The following is an 18,133-nucleotide window of genomic DNA, read 5'->3' on the forward strand; positions in this document are numbered from 1 at the left end:
ATGTATAAATCTTATGCACATTTATATCTGTATATCACATTTCACACTTGAAAATGTTAAATTTTTTAAAGCATAATTGAATAGGAAAACATGGCACTCTTTCTCCCAATCCAGTGCAGCCTGGACAGGTTAAACAGATCACAGCAGCCTCACAAATGTGCTTTTGCCCACCTGGTGGCGGAACACTGTCATTTCAGAGAAAGGAGAAGAAGGAAATAAGGAACTTTTAAAATCCTCTAAAATGTGCTTAGTCTCCCCACCTGCTCAGGGCTGAAACAGAGGGGCACAGGCAGAAGAGAACCAAGGCTCTCCCATTCCTAGAATGCTGGAGTTGATTTAAAACAAGGGACTGTGGCTACAAGAGCATGACTCAATTCCCCCCAATTCCCCCCACCCGGCTTCTCCCCGCTACAGCTCCGCCTCTTGGTTCCTATGTGCGTATCTCACAGACAGGCCTTTTTGGAGAACCCTTTCTTCCCCCTGGCAAGGGAGGAAGGTTGAAGGATAGGGTGGGGGGCTTGAGTCCAGCCGTCCTCTCTCCCACCCTCCTTTACAAGCCCTTCTTTCCTCATCGCCATTCCTCATCATCTCCAACGACCTCACCAGAACAATTCTTTCTCCTGAGGACCTTAGAAGGACATCAGTTGGAAGCTAACTGAGGGCAAACCAAGATAGTAGGAGTCCAGGTCAATATCTCTGTCTTCAAGAGAAAGCAGGAGATCCTAAGCCTGGCATTCAGGGTCTGGCTTGTGCAGGAGGAGTATCCCCCACCCAGGCCACAGCAAATTGCTTTCACCATGCTCCAAACGCATCTTGCCTTCTGGGACGCCCAAGCCCTTGTACAGGCTGTGTCACTCACCTAGTCACCATTTTTCACTTAATCAAGAAGTACATGGTACTAATTATATGTCTTGAGATTATGATGAACACTTTACAAATATTACCTCCTTTATCCTCACAACCCTATGTTGTAAGCACTATTATTACCCCATTTAACAGACAGGAAACTTGAGGTGCAAGGAGGGTAAGAGGCGTGGATTCAAACCCAAGCAGCCTGGAGCCAGAGTCAGTGCTCTTAGCTACTATACTGTATTGCCTCTTAAACTTCTTCCAACTCACTTTCACTTCTTCCACACTTATCTTGGGTATCAACACCTCTCCACACACCACCCCTGACATCTTTGAGCCCCCACGGCTCCCAGTTCCCACCCTTGCCTCCCATTACGATGAAACAGTCTGACTGCTTATTGTACTTTTTCGTTTTTTAAAAACTTTTTTTATTGAAGTATAATATACGTAAAGAAAAGCACACGAGGCATAAACGCACAGCTCTCGATGAATTGTTACTAAGTAACCACTCATGTAATCAGCACAGAAATCAAGAAACAGAACATTCCCAGCACTCCAGAAAGTCTCCTTGGGCTTCCCTACTCAGACCCCAAAGGCGATCACGGTTCTGACTCTATCACCATAAATTAGTTTCACCTGCTGTAGAATTTTCTATAAATGGAATCATCCAGTAAGTGTTCTTTTGCGTCTGGTTTATTCTGCTCAGCGTAATGTTTGCAGAATTCACCTATATTGTCGTATGTAGTTGTGGGGTATTTCTTCTCATCAATGTGTAGTATTTCATTATATGAATATACCACAATTTATCTATCATTCTTCTGTTGATGGCATTAGGGTTGTTTCCAGTTTGGACTATTACAGATAGCGCTATTATGAACACTATTGCATATGTCTTTTGGTAAACGTATATAAGCATTTCTGTTGGGTGTGTACTTAAGAGTAGGATGGTCGGGTTATAGGGTGTACACATGGTCGCCTTTAGTATATATTGCTAAACAGTTTCCAAAGTGATTATATCAATTTATACTATCATCAGCATTGAATGAGAATTCCAGTCACTCCACGTTCTCACCAACATTCAGTATTCTCTTCTTCTTTTTAGTCGTTCGAGTGAGTGTGATTTTATTTCATATTTTCTTGACTACTAATGAATTGGCAAGTTTGTATCTTCTTCTGTAATCCTTGTCTTTTATTTACTTTTCTTGCTTTAGTGCACTAGCCAGGACCTCCGGTACAATTTGAATAAAAGTGGTTATAGTGGGCGTTCTTGCCTCATTCCCAATCTTAGATGGGAAGCATTTAACATTTCCCCATTTGGTATGATATTTGTTATAGGGTTTTTTTGTAGATAACGTATATTAAATTAAGGAATTTCCTTTATATTCTTAGCAAACTTAAGTTTGCTAAGTTCTTTGTCATGACGCTTTTTTGGCATCTCTTGAAGTGATCGTATAATTTTTCTTCAATCCCCTGGAAGAATTTGTGTAAAATTAGAAAATTGGTGTTATTTTTTTCTTTAAATATTTTGTAGAATTCACCATGGGCAGTCTCTGGGTCTGGAGGTTTCTTTGTAGAGAGCTTTTTAATTATAAATTCAATTTATAGTTATAGGATTATTCAGATTTAAATTTTTTTCTTGTGTGAGTTTTAGTGAATTGTATTTTTCCAGAAAATTTTCTCATTTTATCAGAATTTTCAAATTTGTTGGTAGAAAGTTCTTCATAATACTGTCTTATTATGTTTTAATGTATCTGTGACCCTTCTTGTAGTGCCCCCTTTTCTTCCTGACACATTATGTGCCTTCTATATATTTTTTCTGGATCAATCTCAGGGATTTATCATTTTTCTAGTTTTTTCAAAGAACCAACTTTTACTTTGTTGATCCTCTCTGTTGTACTTCTGTTTTCTATTTCATTGATTTCTGCTCTTATCTTTCTTATGTCTCTCCTTCTACTTTCTTTAAGTTTAATTTGATTTTTCTACTTTCTTGAGATGGATTTTCAGCCTTTTTAAAAATAACATATGACTTTAAGGCTGTAAATTTCTCTCTAAGCACAGCCGTCGCAGCATCCCACAGGATTTCAGGTGTAATATTTTCATTATCAGTCAGTTCAAAATGTTTTCTAATTTCCACTGTGAATTTATCTTTGACTCATGGGTTTCTCTCCCTCTCCAAAGCATGGTGCCCAAACTTCAGTGAGCATAATAATAAACATTTTGAGGTCCTTGTCAAAATACAGGTTTTGGAGCCTCATCTCCAAGCTCCTAGATTAGTATTTCTGGGAGGTAGGCTCGAGGATCCACATTTCACAAGCTCTCCAGGGGATTCAGGTACAGGTGAGTTGCAGGACCACAGTTTGGTGGTAGAGCAAGGGTCTCCTAAGGGCAGAGAGCAAGTCTGATTCACCTGTATTGCCAGTGCCCACCACTGGGCCTAGCTAGCATAAAGCCGTGCTTAAGAAATGGGTGAACCAACGGATGATGGAAGAAAGGAGATAAAAGAAAGTTACTCATATCAAGAGAATTGGAATTCCTGAATGCTATAAATTAGGGGAACCACTACGGCGTCATTTGGCCCCAATTTAATCCATTCAGGACAGAAACATTTTTTCCTTATCCTCAAATCTCTGCCCACCAGGCTTTCTTCTTGCCTGTCCCATTCTGTTGTCCTGGAACATGGCATTAAGTGTGAGTCTGTGCCTGTCTACTGGCCCAGAGGAAGCAGGGGTGGCACTGGGAGATATTCTGAGAGGGGCTGTTCAGAGCTGGGCAGAGGTCCCTGCCACCGGCCCCCCAGCCCACCTCCAGGCCTTGCTGCGAAAATGCCCGTAGAACCCATTCTATTTAAATAAGGTTACCTGTCCTACCTCTCAGAGCTCCAAGTATCCCTCCCATCTCAAAGCTTTTGAGAAACTTCCACAGGACCTTTCTGCCCCGACCCTGACCCCAGGCTGCCCACCTCCGGCCTCCTCTGCACTTGTAGCCCACGTGGGTTGCTCTTTCCGCAGCCTCTTGGCCACCTCTCCCCACCTCTACGGTGTGCCTCTCTCAAGCATCTCAGAAAGGCTGGAGTCTGACCTCCTCAGTCAGCTTTTGTCCTGGCAGCACAGCCGCCACGCCAGCATCCCCACCCAGTCGGCCAGCCAGCCAGCCAGCCGGCTGCTCCTCGGCCTCACCAGCCCCCTTCCCCGCCCCGCCCCAGGGAGGACCAGGCTGGTGGCTGGGAGTCTCCCTGCCTGCTCAGCCTCCCTCCTTGCCTCCCTCTCTTTCCCTGCCTCCCTCCCTCCTCCGCCCGTCCCTGAGGCAGGGACCGTGCAAATCGAGGAGAGGGGGGACGGACAGGCCGGATGGGGTCCAGCTTAGGACCCCGGGCTCTCTGCTGATGCCCCATCCAGGCTGGGTGTCCCTAGCATCTTGGGACCTGGATTTGTGTGAGCCGGGGTGGTTTCCAGGCCAGGAGGGTCCCTCCGGCGTGCCCATGGTGCCCTTGTTTTGCATCAGGACCCCCCCCTCGGATGCTCTGAGCCACCCTCCTCAACCCGGATCTAAAACCCGGGACACAGCTCTCAGGCCAGCCTCTCTCTCCACCCCACCCCCTCTTTCTGGCGTCCATCCCCTCCCCAACACCACCTCTGCTGCTGCCTCTGGCTGTGGACCTACTCCTGTTTCCCATCCCCGCCCAGCCTGGGGAGCGGGGTGAGCCTGGATGAGAGCCCCCTCAACCTGGGGCTCTCCCAGGCCATGGCGCGAGTGCTCCCAGGGAGGAGCCCTGGACCCTGAGCATCTGCTAGAGGCTTGGCAGAGGCCCCGCGGGGACCGTGTCTTCTGAGGACAAAAGGCAGCAGCCGGCAGGCAGACAGGGAAGCAGGGGGGACCAATAGCCAGGCGGGCAGACGGGTCGTAGGGGCCAGCGCTGGCCGCCCTCCCAGCTTGGCAGTGGCACGAAGATGGGGGTGGGACTGTGTAGTGGGGGAAGCACCTGCCCAGATCCCCACCTGCCAGCTAGCTGGGCACCCCAAGGCTATGTGCTGCCCACCTGGTGTTCTCCAACACCCGCAGCCCTGCCCAGTGCACCCCTCCGGTGCCTGCTTCCCCTGATGTCTGCAATCTAGACCAGCCCAACTGTATCCACGGCAACAGGAGCAAGAGTGTCACTGGCCAGCCAGATCGCTGAGGGTCCCACAGTGTGGCCCGGGCTGTGATTCATCCTGGGTCAGACGTCTTGAGGCCCCCTCCTTGGATTCCAAGACAGCCCTGCTGAGAGAGCCCAGGTAAGTAGTCAGCATCCTTCCACCAAGGGTGGGGGGCTGGGACTTCTCTTCTGTCTCCCCACACATATTTCAGAGTCTCCATCACTGCCTTGCTCTCTGTCTCTCTCTGACTCTGTTAGTCTCTCTCTTTCTGCTCCATCGCAAGGGCTACTTGGGCACCCAAACCTGGAGAGTCCTGTAGCCACCCTCATCTTTCTCAGTCCCAAATGTCCCATGAGAAAGGGGACCACCACCTGTTTCCTCGCACAGGGTCTGTTTTTATCATTATGGTCGCGGTTGGGCACCAGGCTGTGTTAATATTTCCTCATGTGCTAGCTGTGGAAGGCACGCCTGGGAGCCGGGCCGTGCTCTCCTCACAATGCCTGCACCCCGGGCAGGCTCAGCCTCCTGCAGCTGCCTCCTCTCCCTTTCCCTCCTCCTCCACTCTCCTCCAGGTTCCTTGGCCTGCATGCAGGGTGTGTGTGTGTCTGTGTGTGTGTGTGTGTGAGCAGGCAGGTGGGTAGACATGATAGAGAAGCTGCTCCCAGCCCAGACCACCCTCCACTTCTTCTTCCCTCCCCCCTTTCCGTTCCTTTGCTTGCCTTCCTTCCTTCCCTCCCCCTTTTCTTTCTTGCTTTCCTTCCTTCCTTCCTTCCTTCCTTCCTTCCTTTTCTTCTCCTGTCTCTCCCTACAGGTAGCAGACTTTTGCTCACTCGCTACCGAAGATATTGCTGTGATTCCCGGGTAAAGGGGAGGAAGTCACTGTAGGGCTGAAAGGAAGGTGAGGTGGGGTGGGGAGCACTTCCAGGCCCTAGGCTGCCTGATGGCTCTGTGGGGGCAAGGACCATGTCACACAACAACCTGCAGGGGCCAGGCACAACATGGTGGTCCCCAGCCTCCATCACAAGGCTGTCTATCTCTGTTTCAGACACCCACGTTGTATCTGGGACCCCCAGAGCTTATGGCCTTGTGCATGTCGCCAGTGGTCCCTATGTCTGGAGGGGCAAGAAAGCCTGGTTCATGGAGAACATGGATTCTCCAGGGACACTTCCTGCCGCTACTAGCTCTGCAACTTGAGTGAAAGTATGCTACTTACTGAATCTTGGTTTTCCCATCTGTCAAAGAGACTGGTAACTCTTCCATCATGAGTGTGTGTAGTGACCAGATGAGTTGGTGTGTGTAAATAAAGGATGTGCCTAGAAGTGGCCCTTCAGCAATGTCAGCAAAGCTCATGGTCAATATTGTTGCCGGTTATTCATGATTAATGCCGCTATTGATTATTTGGGGGAGGGACTGGCCCCTCTTCTTCAGGCTCTTGGTAGAGATCTGGGGAGGACAGCAGGTAGGCAAATGGTGAGGGGAGTGGAGGGGAGGTAGGAGCAGTTCTATGTTGTTCCACCTCATTTGTAGGAAGTTACAAGTGGTAGCTGTGGGCAGAGCTCCTGCCCCTACCCCACTCCAGGCTCCTTTCCCTGCACTTGCTCCTGTCTGTGCACACACACACACACGCACAGAGGCTTGAGGCCCCCATGAGCTAACAGAGGTCTGGCTTGCAGCCTGCAGCATTTCTGGCCCTGACGATGTATGCGTCTCCCTGTTGAGGGGAGACTTGGCAAGAGTTTGGCCTGTGGTCAGTGGTTGGCAGGGCCTGTAGATAAGGCTGAAGCTTCTGAGATCGCAGGGCTTCGGGGAGAGCTGGGGTGTGGCCCATGCAGCAGCCAGACCTGTGGGGGACAGTTCGCAGGGAGTTGCTAACCAAGAGCCTGGGCTAGGGGTACAGTGGGGGTTACTGGCTGGTTTCTGGGTGCGGAGACGTGGTGAAAAACTGAGTGAGGGAGTGTGGCTGGCAGAGGGTCCTCAAGGCCAGGGGAGGAGTAGGAGGAGGAGAAAGGCTGAGGCCCAGAACACTACCTCCTCTGTGGGGGCAAGGAGCGATGGGGCTTTGGAGTGTAGAGTAGACTTTTCTGAAGAAGCATTTGATGTGGAAGGGAGAGGACCCAACCTGTGGTCCAGAGGCATCTGGGCCTGAGCATGGGTGTATACTGTATGTGCAACTGAAGGTGTGTAGCTGTGTGCGCAGTCTGTGTGTGTGTGTCTGTTCATGGGCACTGTGGGTGTGTATATGTCTGTGTGTGTGAACAGGCTATGTGATGGTGTATGTGAGTGTATGGGTGTCTGGGTAGGTTTGTGTGTGTGTAGGGGAGTGGGTATGACTTTGCATGTCTGTCTGGGTGAGCAAATAGGTATGTTTGATTCTGAGCCTCAGTGAGGGTGTATTTCTCTGAGCCAACAGGCCTGTTGAATGTCTGGTTGTATATGTGTGTGGTATCAATTTGTCTTTGAGTGTACATGTCTGATTGTATATGTATGAGTATGAGGGTTTCAGAATGCCTGGGTATGCATATCCAATTAGGTGAATGCCTAGTTGTAGCGGATTGTGTATATTCATGTGTGTTTATGTGTACATATGAGTTAGGTGCATCTAAATGGTGCGTTTGTGAGTGTAAGGGCATCTGTGTGTGTGTCCATGCATGCATGGGAGGGTATGTGTGTGTGAACATGCTTCTGTGTGGGTGGGTCTGTCATGTATATGTATGAGTAGGCCTATGTGTGAATGTCCATGTGGGCTCTCTAGCATTTTGAATTATGGGTGTGCATGTTTGGGGAGATATTGTCTGTAGACAGGCTTATGGGTCCACATCTGATTAGGGAAATGTTAGTGTAGATGGTCACACTAGTATAAGGAGAACTAATTGTGTGAGTAAGGGAGAGTGTGTGAGTACATGTTTTGTTCATGAAAATATATTTTGTGGATATGCCTATGTGTGCACATCTGACTATGTATATGGGTATGGATGTGGGGTGGGTTGTATACATATGCACAGAAGACTGTGTACACAGGTGAATAGATGCATTTGTGTACATGTCTAATTATGTTTGTGGATACACTGTTATATGTGAGTACATGTCTCATTGTGATATGCATGAGTAACTATGTTTCATAATACTTGGGTGCACGTGTCTGATTATGTGTTTTGTTTGGATTTCTGAGTATGAGTGTGAATATGTGAGTGTGGATATGCCTGTGAAGTGACTGTGAGTGTATATGTATGTGTATCTGCTAGTATGTGTGAACATCTGGCTGTACGCAATTTGAGTGAACATGTTTGTATATTTGTGTGTTCATGCACATCTAAGTGTGTGTGTGCATGCACACGTGCGTGTGCATGTGAATATGCCTGTGCGCGTGCCTGTCTGCAGGTACAGGTGTGTGAATGTACCAGTTTGTACGGCTCTAATTATTTGCATATGTGTGTTTGTGTTTATATACCATTGTTTGTTCTGGAGCATATGTTGTAGAACAGTGTAAGTGAATGTATGTCTGTGCCACTCTGGGCCTATAAGTGTGTTTGAGTGTATGTGTGTGTGTGGTATGAGGATGTCTTACATGTGTATGTCTGTGCTGAGTGTTATCAGTTCTTCTCGTGCAGATGTACAAGTGCGTGAGAATATGTGACTGCTCTTCTATGTGTGCGTGTATGTGAACATACCTTTGTGTCCAAGTCTGTCCGGGAATGTGAGTGTAAATGAATCTTCTTTTGTTTGCGTAGTTTCTCATATGGGTGTATGCACGTGTGCAAATGTATAAGGTGTGCATATCTGGCCATGATTGTGTGAGTATGTTTTGTAAGTACATTTGTGTCTCCATGTCTGATTGTGTGCATATAGGAACAAATGATGTACAAGTCTATAAGCATGTGAATGTGCTCAGAGGCGGACATGCCCGGTTGTGTGTATAAGTCTATGTGTGTTAGAATGTCTGTATATGCAGACATCATCTCATTGACAAGCATGTGCACATCTGAGCATTTATGTGTGTGCGTACACCCATGTGTGAGTGTGTGTGAATATGCTTATGTGGTCATGTCCAGGTGTGTGTGTGTGTGTATACATTTGGGAGCTCACCTCTATGTGTTATGTTTGTTCATTGTCTCGTTAGGTGTGATACAGAGTCTGCCTGACTGTGGTCGTGTGTAAGTATGCCTGTGTGTACACCTGTGTTTGTGAGTAAATGTATGTCCTTCATGGACATTATGTCATATGAAGGTATGCCATGCATGCATGCCTATGTTTGAGAGTAAATGGATGTGAACGTGTGGGACCATGTGCAGTGCGAGTGTGCATTGCTGTGAGTGTGCCTATGTATAGGGATGAGTGTAGGTATTTGTGCATGTGCCTATCTGATGGTATGTGTGTGAGAGAAATATTTGGCCTTGGCCCTATGCAGATAGACCTTATCCCTGAGGAGATGATAAGGGAGGGTACTTATGAGTCTGTGTGATGCTATGCACACCCAAGCGTGTGTTTATGTGCATGTCTGAGTCACTGGCACCCTGCTAGACCATGTCTGCCTCTAACTTGTAGACATCCTACAGGATTGCAAACTATAACACCCGAGCAATCCATGAACCTCTTCTGGAGCCTCTCTGACTTTGACCACGTGCTGGGCTTTTGTGTGGGTCTCAGGATAATTCCTGTCATCATTCACATTCAAGAAGTGGGAACCAATCATGGCTGATGTCCTACTAGGGAAGGGGGCCTGTCACCTCTTTAGGAAAGGATTTTTTGAAAGACAAAGACTTCCCTTCCCTTCCCTTCCCCTCCCCATCAAAGACCCAGGACAAAATGGCATTGTATGGTGTCTAGGGTTGATAAATGGTTTTCACGGAGAGCACCCGAATTATGCCGTCCAGGCAGAAACCTAGATGTGAATATATATGTATAAGTGAAGGTATATCTGGGTAGAGTAGGGTGTGTGTGTGTGTAGAAAAGGGTGTTATATTTGGTGAGAGAGAGAATGAGAGAGAGAGAGAGACAGAGAGAGCGAGAGAAGGGGTCTGAGTTGTATGTATGTAAGAGAGAGCCCGGGTGTTTCTGGGTGGAGTGTGTATGTAAGACATTTGGGTATATCTGGGAGGGGCAGGTGTGAGTGTGGGTGTGTGTTAATGGTACATTTGTGAGGTACTATGAGAGCATCGGCCTATTTGAGTGGAGGATGGTATGAGTGAGAGTTTGGGTGTGTCTGGGTGGAAAGATGTGTGAGGATGTGAATATTTGAGGGATACGTGGGTATGGGTATAGCTGGATGGTGCAGGAGAGAGTGGGGAGATATCTGGGCAATGTATGTGTTTGATAGTGTGGATGTATCTGTGTTGTGTGTGTAAGAGAGAGTGTGGGTATTCCTAGGTAGAGTATGTGTATGAGGGAGTATGGGCGTTTGGGGGTGGAGGGCATTCAAATATGGGTATATCTGGATGGTGTGTAGGTGGGTGAGAGCACAAGTGTATCTAGGCAATGAAAGCGTGTGATGGAGTACACCTAGATGTACCTAGATGTACCTGTAGTGCCTAGATGTTGTGTGTGTGTGTGTGTGTGTGTGTGTGTGAAGAGAGAGAATTTGGGTACGTCGGGGTGAGGGTGGGAGTGTGAGTGTGTATACAATTGGGGGTATCTGGGGATGGTGTGTGGGGGTGTGTGAGAAAGTATGGGTGTATCTGCATTGTGTGTGTGGAATGTGGGTATTCTGGATGACGATGATTAAGAGAGAGGGGATATGGATTGTGTGTCTGTGTAAGAGAGAGTGAGGTGTTTCTGAGTGTGGGTGTATGAGAGCACGGATGTATCAGGTGGGAGGAGTACGTAGATATATCTGGATGAGGTGTAAGTGTTTGGGTTTAACTGGGTTGGGAGGTGAGTGTGAGTGTATTGGAGGTGTGAGTGGGTGTATCTGGATGACGTGTGGGTGAGATGTGGATGCATGTGGATGATATGTGAGAGAGGGTGTCGGGGTATGTCTGGGCTGTGTGTGAGACAGTGTGTGGGTGTATTTTGGGTGAAGTGTGTTTGAATGTGGGTGTATCTGGATGGTGGGTGCGTGAGAGCATGGGTGTATTTGGGTGGCCGAGTGTGTAGTAAGGTATATCTGGATGGTGTGTTGTGAAAGTTTTTGTTGTATATCTGGGTGTATATGCACCTGGGTATGTGTGTGTATAACTGGATAGGGTGTGTGAAAGAGAGAATTTGGGGGGCATATCTGGGTGGGAAGTGTGTTTGGAGTGTGTGTGCATCTGGGTAGTGTGGAGGGGATGAGAGCATGGATGTATCTGGTCAATGGAGTATCTGGGGAGGTGCACCTGGATGGCATGTGTGAGAGCTGGATATATCTGGGCGGGATGTTAATGCAAATGTATCTAGATGGTGGTGTGCATCTAGATGATGTGTGTGGGTGTGAGTGTATCTCAGTGGTCCGTATGGGATGAATCTGGATGGTGTGTGTATGTGTGAGAGGGTGAACGTATCTGGGTGGGGCTGGGTGAGTGGAGCTGTGCTTGGGGTGTGTGTGTGAGAGAGAGAGACATACAGACAGAGACAGAGAGACAGAGAAAGTGAGCGAATGTGGATAGGATTTGTGTGTGAGTGGGTGTCTCTGGATTATGTGTACGTGGGTGTCTGTGTGTGTGGATGTATTTGGGTTGGGAATTTGTGGGTGTGATTAGCTGGGTGGAGTGTGTGCAAGTGTAGTGTCTTTGAGTGGTGTGTGTGTCACCGTGGGTGTGTGTCTTGATACTGTGTGTGAGAGAGGTTTTAGTTGTGCCTGGGTCGGGTATGAGGGTTCTGGGTTGGGAATGTGTGCAAGTTTGAGTGTATCTGAATGGTGTATGTGAGAGTGTGGGTGTACTGAGTTGGGAGTTTGAATAAGTGTGGCTGTATCTGGGTGTAGTGCCTGTGACTGTAGGTGTATTTGATGTGTGTGTGTACAAGGATGGGTATGTTTGGACGGGATGTGTGTGAGAGAGTGTGGCTGTATCAGTATTGGGTATGTGTGTGAAATTGGGTATATCCAAATAGTGTGTGTAAGAAAAAGAATGTGCACCTATCTGGGTTGGGGCATGTGAGAGTGGGTTTATCTAAGCAGGATGTGTGGGGTTCCCTCTGGGTGGTGTTTGAGAGAGAGATAGGGTGTATCTGGGTGGTGTGTAAAAGAGAGAGTGTATAGGTGAATCTGTGCGGAGTGTGTGAATGTGAGTGTATCTGGGTGGGGAGGTGTGCATGTGAGTTTATCTGGATAGTGTGTGTGAGAGTGTTTGGGTGTGTTTGGGTGGGGAATGTATCTGAGAATATGGGTGTATCTGTATGTGAGTGTGGATTTCTCTGGTTGGTGTGTAGGTGGTACATCTGGGTGTTTTGTGTGTTTGATAGTGTGGGTGTATCTGAGTGGGCTGTGTGTTTATGGGCGTGTTTATGAATGTGTGTATCTTTCCTAGGGCATATATACTTCGGCTGGAGTGTCTGTAAATGTGAGCATGTCCATGTTTGTGTCTGTGTGTGCATGTGTGTGGCTGTTTGCAGCTGAGTGTGTCAATACATGGCTTGTGTGTGCATTGCATGTGCTTGTGCTAGAGTGGTGTGTATCTGTGTATGTGTATGAAGTGAATGTGCTTCTGCATGTGAGTAAGTTGGATCTGCAAGGTCTCTGGAGCCAGGCTCTTGGTTTGCATTCTAGTTCTGCCGTGTATTAGCTGTGCGGCTTTGGGCAAGTCACCTAACCTCAACGAAGCCCCAGTTCCTTATCTGTCAAGTAGGAGTAATAATACCACCTATCTCGTAGGGTGAGGTTTGGATGAGTTAATATTTGAAAAGTGCTTAGGACAGTGCCAGGCACATAATGAGTCCTCTGTGCCATATAAGGTGTTACCTAGTACGTAATTATTGATGTGCTGATGTGTAAGTAACAGTGTGTGTCCATCTGCAAGTGTGAATGGGGTAGTTTCTATGTGCGTATTTGCCACGTTAGCTGTCTCCATGTGTATGTGAGAGAATGAGCAGATCCTGTGTGTATGTGAGAGGGTGCTTGTACATAAAACTTGTTTTATACTTATATGTGTCCCAGTGTGTGTATAAAACCAGGGGTGTCTGAGAAAGGAAGTGTGTGTCCAGGAGGTCAATGGAGGGAGTTTGGCCCTGTGTGTGTATTTCCCAGTGTGTGCAAATCCGGGTGTATGAGTGCACACATCTGTGTCTGTGATAGTGTTGTGTCCATGTGAGTTCAGGTGTTACCCTGCATTGCCAGTATGTCTGCATACGTGAGCACGCACGTCAATCTCTATTGTGAGTGTCTGCAAATGTAAGAAGGTTGGTATCCAGGTTTATACGTGATGTGTGTGTGTGTGTGTGTGTTTGTATAAAGGATTTGTGCCTATATGGCCATGTACTAGGATGTGTATATCTGTGACATGTGAGTTTATATGTAGGTGTAAATGGGTGTGTGCATCTGAGGCTTTGTGTCTGTCTGTGTTCACAAGCATTGGTGGCTATGTGGATGTGTATGCATGAGCCTGCATTGCTCTACACGCCTGCCTGCCTCTGTCTGTAGCAGTGAGCCTGAGCAATGTGTCTGTGTGTGTGAGCATATCTTTACTGTGTGTATGTGTATGTGTATGTGTGCCAGGGCAGATTTATATACTGTGTTCATATGTATGTGTGCCAGGGCAGGGTTTGTATAAGCTAGTGGGTTTTAATCTTTTAGTGTAAGAGCCTGGAGTGGGTAGGGCCTGGATCTGTAGGATGTGCACAGGACTTGCCCTGTATCTGAATGTCAGTTCTGATGTCTGTGCACACAATTGTGTCTGAAAGCATGCAGGACCATGTGATTTGGTTTGTAGGTGTATGTGTCTGCATGTGCCCATGTGAATGGCGAATATGTCTCTGCCTAGGCCTGTATTTCTATAAAAGAGTGGTTATATCTGTGTGTGTGCGTGTGTGTGTGTTTTGTATATCTTTGCATGATTTGCCGGTAGGTGGGCACCTACACACACACCTAACCATTTCTGTGTAGAAGAGGAAGTATGTGTGTACGTGTGTGTATGAGCACCTGATTGCACTTATCAGCTGGTGTGAGTCTGGATGTAAGTGCAAATTCAAATCTCCATGTAACACGTGTGCCTGTGGGCACATATCTGTCCACGTGTGCTAGTGTGTCTATGCAATATGACTAGATGTGAATGTGTTAGGGCATTCACAGCCAGGCACACAGAAAAGGTGAAATATTTGTATGGCGCACTGGAGTAAACCGAAGAGGATTTAGGGGTACTGGGGTTTGATGAAAAGGACTTCTTTACATTTTCTTTTCGTTATACCAATTGTGGTAAGAAAAACAAAAATGCGAAGTTTTCAGAGAGTCATTAAATATTGAATTTGTATATAACTTCCCAATGAAATCTTTTCAGAATTTTGTCATAGCACACTTGAGTTCACTTCTGTAAGCATAAGTTTTTATTCACTCGTGCAAATTTGTAGTGGTCAACGTTCGTGCCCACTTCTTCTGAGCCTCTGGTCATGACTGCCTTGATTTATTTCATGGTCATTTGATTCACTTGTGGCCATTTTCATCATGATTAGGTAAATCAGTTGGTACTGAGCATAGATCTTCTACATCGTTATTGTGTTTCTCGGTAAAAACCCAAACAAAACAAATGAAGCAAATAACCATTAGTAGTTTCAGCACGGATATAAACTTCCATCGTGACCTGCCACTTCTCAATCTTGGAAGGCATGTTGTCGAAAGTAAGATCCATTCCGTGGAGCTTGTTGAGACACAGTTTGCCCTAATGTCTTCAGTAATCAGCTGGAATGTGTGAAATACAGCTGCATGGTCCTGCAGGCCAGCAAAGCTTACCTCAAAAGCACAAGCTTTGGGGTCATCAGGTACCATTTTGGCTTCTCTGAAGCATCAGATGCAGTTTCTAGTGTTGAATATGGCTGATGCTTTCATACCATACCAAATTTTCTTAAGAAATGGAACAACTGCTTGTTCGTGCCTCCCTTTTTCACCTCCCTTTTATAACTTACTGGTTCTTGCCAAGGCCAGGCAGAGACCCAGGTTTTATGCTCGAAATAGCTACATGATCTCTTCTATTTCTTGGTAGTTACCCTCAACAGGAAACTGCTTGCATAAGTAGGTGACAGCAAATGGTCAAAGGGTATTTTTTTTATTGATTAAAACTCCTTTCTCGTCAATAATCAGAACTTGGATAATTCATAGTCTTTGAAATTTGTACATCAAAGGTGAAACCTTCTTTAAATCTAATGCTTCTTTCTTTTCTTTCAATCAGATGTGATGTTGAAATTCCTTGTAACAAATGCTCATGAATTTTGAATCCAACAGAAAATTTTCGTTTTGAGTATTTAAAAATAACGATGAAGCTTTTCCCCTAAGTAGACACATTGTTCTACTCATCCTAATAAGTCTTCTTTAGTGTTGAACTTATAACACCGACTAAACCTCACCCAGGAACCATACTTGGCCTCATTTCCTCTAAATTGAAGTTTGGCTTCAAATCCGTAAACCTCGTCGGTATACTTTCATATATTTTTGACTGTCTTCAAAATTTTTGCTGTCATTTTGTTCATGTGCTCAAAGAGCCATTTGTTGAAGCCAGTAAGCATCAAATCAGCAAAGTGAGAATCGTTCACAAAATCCTTACACACTTAGGTTTAAAACGATGGAGAATGGGATACTGATCCCAGTGCTTCGCGAAAAGCTGACAAGCGCGTGGGTAGTGCCCTGGATCTTATTAACTTCACCTAGCATCATTTACTGTGGAAATGAGACCTTCAGGCAAACTTTTTTTTTTTTTTTTGAGGAAGACTGGCCCTGAGCTAACATCTGTGCCCATCTTCCTCTAACTTTATGTGTAGGACGCCTGCCACAGCATGGCTTGACAAGCAAGGCTAGGTCCACACCCGGGATCCGAACCAGCGAACCCCAGGCCGCCGAAGCGGAACTTGCGAACTTGACTGCTGCGCCACCGGGCCGGCCCCTCAGGCAAACTTTTATAGGTGAGGCTCCTCAGTGAATGAATGAATCTCTGCGTTTTCAGAACAAATTCCGCATGTCAACTTCCTGCCTTCTCAACAGCAGCATCAGTCCACGACCTTACGCAAAGTTTCCACAATATTTCAGAATACTCATGTATCCTTTTGAATATTTCAACCTTAGTTTATTTTGGTGCTTCTTGCATTTCTCTTCAGGCTTTCTGACTAGTACTATAAGCATTGTCAATCAACATCCAGAATTGCATCAGTACGAAATGAAAACCCTTTCGATTCGATGAACTTCTGGGTTAGTGTTGCCTTGATGTCCTTTGACCGGTTGTCAGTGTGTCTCCTAATAACAATAATTGAAAGTGGCCCCTTTCCTATTCCCTTTACCTCGTGGGTCTCAAATATAGTGTGGACAATTTCCCGGCAGACTGCTAATGTGAGATTCTGCTGAACGGTCATCTTAGCTTTACTTACTAATTATGCAACCCTGTCACTAGCTGGTTGAGCTCCATCTAAGAATGTTTTAACTCATCTCATGAAAGAGCCCGGTTTCTTGATTTGCACCTCCGGGTGCTTTAAAAAGTCCAAATCTTTCTCTGTGTAATAGAGTGTTTTGTGGTCGGTTGACCAACATAGCCTACTGGGAAATGAAGTTTCTTTTGATAACTTTTCCATGCAAATCGAACATTTAGGCAGAGAAAGAGAGGGCTCATTGGGCAGCTGAATCCAAATTTGAGAGAATCCTCATTAAATTGCTTAAATTTAGGGACATCTTGGATTTTTTTGGAGGGGAGACTAACTGTGTTTGTCTTGTGAGTCTCCTGATTTTCCAGCTTTAGTCAAAAAGTCCATTTTGATGGGAAAAGAACTATCATCTCAAAAATGAAATTACTTGAAGATAAAGTACTGAAGGGATCAGCAGACCTTTGTGACTTCTGAAAATTGAGTTTTTCAAAAAACAAATTTGAGTTCTTCTGCATTCTTAAGAAAGCAGCACTCCACGATGGAGCCAGAAACGCCTAGATTTTCCTCTCATGAATCAACTCAATTCAACTGTAGTCAGGCGCCATTCATTTATTGACAAATGTTTTTAATTAAAACCAAAAAATAAAAGTCAATGATGAAATCCCACCAAGAATAAGATTTGGCTAATTTTTAAATATCAAAAGCCAGTAGCAAGTAAATCAATAAGCAAAGAACTAATGAAACTGGTTGTAATTTTTTAAAAGCGTCCTTATCTTTTAGAAATACTTACTGAAATACTTGTGGATGAAATGGTATCATAGATATGTTTCAGAATACTCTGGAAGTGGGGGAAGTGGGTGAGGTTATAGGCGAAAAAAGACCCTATGAGTTGATCATTGGTGAATCTGGGCAATGGGTGCGCTAAGGTTCGTTACAGGATTCTTTCTACTTTTTTTCTTTTAAAGATTGGCATCTGAGCTAACAACTGTTGCCAACCTTCTTTTTTTTTCTTCTCCCCAAAGCCCCCCCCCCCCCCCCGCCCAGTACACAGTTGTATATTCTAGTTGTGAGTGCCTCTGGCTGTCCCACGTGGGTCGCCGCCTCAGCATGGCCGGATGAGCAGTGCCATGTCCGCCCCCAGGATCCGAACAGACCCGTGCCGCCGAAGTGGAGCGCGCACACTTAACCACTCGGCCACCGGGCCAGCCCCTCTTTCTACTCTTTTTAATGTTTGAAATGTTCTAAAAGAAAACATTTTTAAATAAAGCAACAATCAAGGAAATTAATAACATAATTATATTTCTTTTAGGAACACCTAATACTGTATAATAGTAATAACAGCAACAATCATAACAGCTTTCTATTTTTGTGGAAAAATAAGAATGAGATCAAATTAAAAGAAAAACAAACGTTGTACATGTATAGGCAAGACCAAAGAGCCTCACTGATGATGAACGAGTGGCAATCAAAGTAATCATCAGACTATCAGGGATGCTTTAACAGGAAGTGATCCGAACATTTACAACCTCCCTTTTCACATGGCACCCTGGAGCCCCTTCTTGCTCTGGCCCCCTGCTGCGGCAGGTGCCCACCAGCCAGGCAGCTCTGCTAATGTCTCCACCTGTGCATGGAGGAGTTGGCTGGTCTGTGCACATGCCCTAGTTTGTCTCTGGGTGCATACCTGT

The 18,133-nt window shown here is 46.0% G+C and overlaps 1 protein-coding gene and 1 long non-coding RNA gene across 2 annotated transcripts in view; both read left to right on the forward strand.

Moving 5' to 3' along the window:
- The window catches only part of NBDY (negative regulator of P-body association), a 241,399-nt gene that overhangs the window by 214,094 nt on the left and 9,172 nt on the right, over positions 1-18,133 (forward strand). The gene's annotated exons all lie outside the window — the stretch shown is intronic.
- On the forward strand, positions 4,409-16,274 carry LOC139080950 (uncharacterized). The gene is made up of 2 exons (XR_011535841.1): positions 4,409-5,120; positions 15,858-16,274. It is a non-coding gene; the product is annotated as an uncharacterized lncRNA (long non-coding RNA).

This window comes from Equus przewalskii, chromosome X (genome assembly GCF_037783145.1).
Source record: "Equus przewalskii isolate Varuska chromosome X, EquPr2, whole genome shotgun sequence".
NCBI classification, from domain to species: Eukaryota; Metazoa; Chordata; class Mammalia; order Perissodactyla; family Equidae; genus Equus; species Equus przewalskii.